Below are 6,691 nucleotides of genomic sequence, written 5' to 3'. Positions count from 1 at the left end.
TTCCTCCGACATGTGGGTCTCAGGGATTGAATTCAGGTTGTCAGGCTGGGTGTGACAAGCTGTCTTCATCTGCTGAGTCATCTCAATGACTTCAGAAAGCCTTTTTTTTTAATTAAATTTTTTCATTACATGTATTTACTTTATTTAGTGTGTGGGGTGTTCATGCGCCTCAGCAAGAGAGTGGAGGTCAGAGGGCAACTTTGAAGCGACAGTCTCTCCTGCCAACTCTGTGCGCCTGTGCTTGGCAGCAAGCGCCTCTACACCTGTGCCATCCCATCAGCCCCTTTTATGTGTTTTGAGACAGTCTCGGGTAGCTAAGGATCATCTTGAACTTCTGATCCTCCTGCCTCCACTTCCCAGATGAGCCTCTCTGTACACCAGTACACACACACACACACACACACACACACACACACACACACACACACACGCGCAAGAGAGAGAGAGAGAGACAGAGACAGAGACAGACAGAGACAGAGAGACAGAGAGAGAGACAGAGAGACAGAGACAGAGACAGAGAGGAAGGGAGGGGGCACCTGGGTGAATTTTACTTAAGATTTGAGATTTAAATGAATATGCACCCAAGCTACCCACTTAGCAAATTATTCCTATTACTTGAAGCATCTGACATGGGTGCCGGGATCCGATGGAACTCACATCTGCTACCAGAGCAGCGAGTACCTTGCCCACTGAGCCATCATCCCAGCCTGAATTATTATTATTTTTTTAAAGGGCCCGTCGGTCTAAAACTTGTCCAAACAGGAGCTCTCAGGCAGCACCCGGGAATACAGCGTGCTCTCTTGCTCGCGGACGGACGGGTTTAGTAGCTGCTACGCCTACTTCCAAAAACTCCCGTGAGACCTGCCAGGATGCTGTTCTCCTTAGGTGGAGGGCGGAAGGACCGGGCCTTGAGCCAAGGAAGCACCAGCTGGATAGGAAATCCCCACCTGTGATTACTGGGGTATTCATTAATCCAGGGTTGTTGTGAGAAAAAGAAGAAAAAGAAGCTGGTTTTGATACAGAATTCTGCTGGAATCGCATGAGGTCCGCAGATGCCAAATCCTGTTGAGAGTCCAGGGTAAATCAGCAGTTTGCTCAGTTCTACCCACCCCTACGCCCACTCCCACCCACCCCCGCCATCGGTTCTATCCAAAACTGCAGCTTGGAGAGCTCAGCTCTGCCCCCTGGGATAAGGAAGAAGAGGGTTAAGGGTTGTTTTTGATTACAGGTTTCTATGGTAACCGGGACTAGCAACAGAGGGGTTTGGGCATAGCAACTGCAGACTCAGCTAGCTTTGGGACACTCAAAGCCTGAGTTCGCCTAAATAATCCGTGGGGGATAAGAAAACTGCGTCCTTAAGGGGACCCATGGTGAAAATTAGTTTTGGATTCCTCGGGGATCAGAACCACATCTGGGTAGTTGCGTTGGGCCTATTCTTGTCTTGTTTTTCCCCAGGTTGCTCCCCGCCCCCTCTTCTTATGAAACCTGTCTCTCAATTCCATAATTAAAAAAAAAAATACAGTTGACACTTGAGAAGCCCAGGTTTGAATGATGTGGACCTACTAAGGTGGATTTTGTTAGTGGTTATCGGAGATTTTCAACAACTTGAAAACATTAAAAAAAAAAGATAGAAATATTTGTAGGCGATATGATGCTTCATCAACTACTGTAAAATAAATTCGGAGGCTATAAGAAGCCATAGTTGACCAAAATGAAAGCATAGAGATGCTGTATATGACTGCATGACGCCATTTGCAACCTAGAGAAATGTAAACAAACATACAGATGCAGCATTAAATCATAATTGCATAAATTAACTGTAGTACATACCGTACTGCTCTAACAATGCCCTAGCCTGTTGCTGTGGGGAAATTACAAGCAGATTTTTTTTTAATGCATGGAGGGTTGGCACCTATCACTCCCAGGTAATCTCTTAGCTAAGCTTTCCGAGAATGGTACAGCTGATGTTTCTTTAACCACAAAAGTTGGCTCTATTGCCATTGTTGAGACAGAGTCTTGGGTGCCCAAGCTGGCTTTGAACTCTCTATACACCCGAGGATGACCTTGAACTTCAATCCTCCTTCCTCCACCTCCTCAGACTTTGATTCTACCTGAGCAGAATCTACCTGAATGCTGCCACACACAGCTTTATGCTGTGCTGGGCCTTGAACCTAGAGTTTCATGGGTGCTGGGTAAGCACTCTGCCAATTAAGCTGCATCTCCATCCCCCAAAGTGTGATCTGTGGTGTAAACTAGAAATGCTGTCAGGAGCTTGGATCTGACACTCATGATTCGAGTTCCTGACAACAGGGACATTAGGATTGTCCTGACATAGGTGTTTGCTTGCTTTTTAATCGGGTACAGGTCCGAATGGGGCTGGTTTGACACCATTTATTTATTTATTTATTTATTTATTTATTTATTTATTTATTTATTTATTTATTTATTTTGGTTTTTCAAGACAGGGTTTCTCTGTGTAGCCCTGGCTGTCCTGGAACTAGCTCTGTAAACCAGGCTGGCCTCAACTCACAGAGATCTCTCTGCCTCTGCCTCCCAAGTGCTGGGATTAAAGGTGTGTGCCACCACCTCCGCCACCATCTGGCATTTACTATTTATTTTGATGAACTCATATGTTCATTAAATCGCACCATTCTCCAACATCACATGCTAAGCACTGCATCAAGGAACCTCTTTGTCTCCTTTGAGCCAGGATCTTTCTATGTAGCCCTGAGGGGCCTGGAACCCACTGTGTAGACCAGACTGGTCTCAGACTGACAGAGATCTGGTTGCCTCTGCTTCCTGAGTGCTGGGATTAAAAGTGTGTGACCCTGCTCTTCTATTTTTTGTTTTTTACTCAATTTATTATCATGTGCATGTCCATTGTGGAGGTGAGAGGACCACTCTGTAGAGTGGGGTCTCTCCGCCCACCTTTATGTGGGCTCCAGAGATTGGCTCAGGTCAGTAGACCTGCATCCAAAGTTTCTTTACCTGCTGAGCCAAATCGCCGTTCTCAATCCTCTTGCCTCCTCCCCGAGTGCTGGGATTTTAGGTGTGCACCCCGTGCCTAGAGGATAGCCGCCTTCTTTCCCTCAGCGCTGTGTTCGTAAGTTCTACCTCTCCTGGGGAGAGGCAAAGGAGTTCATTGCACTCACTCCGTGGAAGCCCACTGCATCAGTATGCCCAAATTCATCTCCCATTCACCCGCTGTGGGCATTTGATTTGCCTCTATCTTGGGTTACTATGACTACCTCTGTGCACATCCCCGGACGTCTTTGGAAGTGCACTTCTCTGTGGCATATTACACCTAGGAATGGGATGCCTGGACCTTCAGTGTGGAGGATTGCCCGGCCATTCCCCAGAGTGGCTCCATCAAGTCACACTCCACGTCTGTGAGGTGGGAGCTGCTCTGATCTGCATGAACTCTTGTGCCCCCTTCAGCAACTCCAGTCTTGAGGGTCTAACCAACCCCGGTACCTAAGAATGTGACCATGTGACCAGGACTAATGAGTCAAGCCTGTGATTGCAGCAACTCCAGAAGCCGAGGCAAGGCCTGTTTGGGTCACAGAGTGAGTTCCAGGTCTGTCTGGTCAATTTGGTAAGACCCTGTCTCAAAATCAAAAGTAAGGTGAGAACTGGGATGATAGCTGAGTGGGACCTAACATCTGCAACATCCCAGGTCCAACCCCTCAAACCAAACAGAGCAGAGCACAGAGCAAAACTCAGATGTGACTATATGAAGATAGGGTTTTAAATGTTTTACATTTATTTATTTATTTATTATTTATGACACCTTTGTCATAGATTGCAGGTGGAGGACAATTTGCAGGAGTCCTTTCTCTCCTGTGTGTGTGCATGTGGAGGTCAAAGGTTGATCATGGATGGTGTTCCTCAGGTGTCATCCACCTTGTTTTTGTTTTTTTGTTTTTGTTTTTGTTTTTTTCTGAGATAGTCTTTCATCGGCCTGGAACTTACTAAGTATACAAAGCTGGCCAGAGAGACCCAAGACATCCCGCCCCCACCCCCGACACTCACACACACACACACACACACACACACACAGTCCTGCGATTACACACCTGTGCAACCACGTGTTTTTTTTTTTGTTTTGTTTTGTTTATTTGTTTTTCGGGACAAGGTTTCTCTGTGTAGTTTTGGTGCCTGTACTGGATCTTGCAGGAGCTGAGCAAGGCAGGAACCTGGAAAAGCAGGGACTGAAGTGGAGGCCATGGAGGAACACTGCTTACTGGCTCACTTTCCATGGCTCACATTCAGCTACCTTTGCTGTGTAGACCAGGCTCACCTGCCTAGGGACAGCAGGCTGGGCCCTCCTACATTAGTTAGCAATCTAGAAAATCGCCTGCAGACATGTCTACAGCTCTTCTGATGGAGCCATTTCCTCAAGTGAAGTTCCCTTTCTCAAGTCTGTCAAGTGGATGGCTGAAACTGACTATGACAGAAAGGTTATGAATGAGTACTGTACTGTTTGTTTTACATGCCTCTGCTGCATCTATGGAGGCAAACATATGATTTCCCCTTTATTAGACTGTCCTGTAAAATGGTCATTTGTTTAAAATACCAACGGTGGTGCAGGCCTTTAATCTCAACACTTGGGAAGCTGGGGCAGGATTGGCTGAAAGTTCAAGGCCAGCCTGGGATATATCATGTGACCCTGTCTCAAAAACAAACAAACAAAAACTAAAACCAAGGTAACCCCTCTAGGGGTTAAAGGTTACTCCATCTGCCTATAGCAGTCGGGCAGTGTTCCCCTGTTAGTAGTTCCTGGAAAAACAAATATTTACTGTCCTTGACTGCTTAGTGGGACCTACCACCTGGACTTGGTGTATCATTTCTAGGAAGGAATGTAAACATACTCTCTATTTACTAGATGTGACATTATTTGGGTTTTGTTCGCTTTTAATGGATTGCAGGGTGTTTTTTTTGCTAGATTGTATTTGAATCCCCAAAATTATAAGCATAAAAATATCCTCAGTCCCCTTGTTTATCATATCTAATCCTCCCTCCCTGTGTGTGTGTGTGTGTGTGTGTGTGTGTGTGTGTGTGTGTGTGTGTGTGTGTGTGTAGCTTTGTATTTTTGAGACAGGGTCTTACTTTGTAGACCAGGCTGGTCTTGAATTCACTGAGATCTCTTGTGCCTCTGCCTCTCAAGTACTGGAATTAAAGGCCTGAATCTCCATGCCTGGCTCAAACATCCACTAATTAAATTGTTCATCAGTTAAGATAGCCTACTACTCTTGCAGAATATCCAGGATCAGTTCTCAGCACCTACGTGGCAGATCACAATTGCTGGTAATTCCAGGGGGAGTTCAACACCCTCTTCTGGTTTCATGAGCTTCTGCATGCACGTGGTACGCATAAACAAATGCAGGCACACACACACAAACACACACAATGAATAAATAAATAAATAATCCTAAAACTATATCTTAGAATTGTAAGGTCATAATATGGATCATTTATAATTAATTCAGGGAGTTCTTCCAAGATAATTAAACATAGATGGTACTGTTTTGTCCCCCTCTTCCCTGTGGTGGGTGTGTTTCACATCCCACCGAGGTCCCTTGGCACTGACCGATCCCTTGCATGTTGGTTCAATTTACAGCTTCCTCCATCTGTGACTCAACTACTCCTGAGGGCTTCTTCGGATGCTGGGCGAGGAGTACAGAGCAGATTGGAAGAGCTGAGAAATGAAAAACTTCCTGGAGTTGTGCCCCATCAATTAGTGACCACGGTTCCCCGGGTAAATATCCCAGTTTCTGTTCTCTTCATGTGGGATTAACTCCGAGCAGCAAGCTCTGCGCTGCCTCCCCAAGTTCCTAGCAGGGGGAAGATCCAGTGACTCGGTGATAATTTGTTGGCACGTGCCCGAACTCTTCGTTTGTTTCTGCACTGCTGGGATTCAAATCCAGGGCTTTGCTTATGCGAGGCAGGCACTCTGCCACTGAGCGAGGCTCCAGACCCAGCATGTGTCTGGTTCATTCCCTCCCTCACCCCCTCAGTCCCAGAGCGAACCACCAAGGCTAGCTTCAAGGGTATACTGCTTCAACTCCAATCTGATTTTGCTTCTTGTGAAGTTCCTTGACCACTTTGTGACATTGGTGCGTGTGTGTGTGTGTGTGTGTGTGTGTGTGTGTGTGTGTGTGTGTGTGTTTGGTTTGTTTGTTGTTTTTAAGACAGGGTTTCTCTGTATAGCTTTGACTGTCCTAGAACTCTGCCTGCCTCTGCCTCCCTAGTGCTGGGATTAAAGGTGTTTGCTACAGCCAGGTGCACGCCTTTAATCCCAGCACTCAGAAGGCAGAGGCAGGAGGATCTCTGTGAGTTCAAGGCACCTGGTCTACAGAGCGAGATCCAGGACAGGCACCAAAGCTACACAGAGAAACCCTGTCTCAAAAAAAAAAAAAAAAAAAAAAAAAAAAACCAAAAAAAACAAAACAAAAAACAAAAGGCGTTCACTACAATGCCTGGCTTCGGTACATATATTTTGGTATTACATGTTTATAAATACTGATGTCATCATCCTTGTTTTATACAGTCAGTATTTGCTTAGAGACCGGGTCTATGTAGAGTAGGCTGGCCACAAACTCAGATCCATTTGCCTCAGCCTCCTGAGTGCTGGGATTAAAGATGTGTGCCACTAAATAAACCAGTAGTTATTCCTTAACTCTGGAATAAT

Source organism: Peromyscus californicus, unplaced genomic scaffold, assembly GCF_007827085.1.
Source record: "Peromyscus californicus insignis strain IS unplaced genomic scaffold, ASM782708v3 Scaffold_4__1_contigs__length_199733344, whole genome shotgun sequence".
In the NCBI taxonomy this organism is placed as follows: domain Eukaryota; kingdom Metazoa; phylum Chordata; class Mammalia; order Rodentia; family Cricetidae; genus Peromyscus; species Peromyscus californicus.
Note: the sequence above shows the minus strand (reverse complement) of the source record.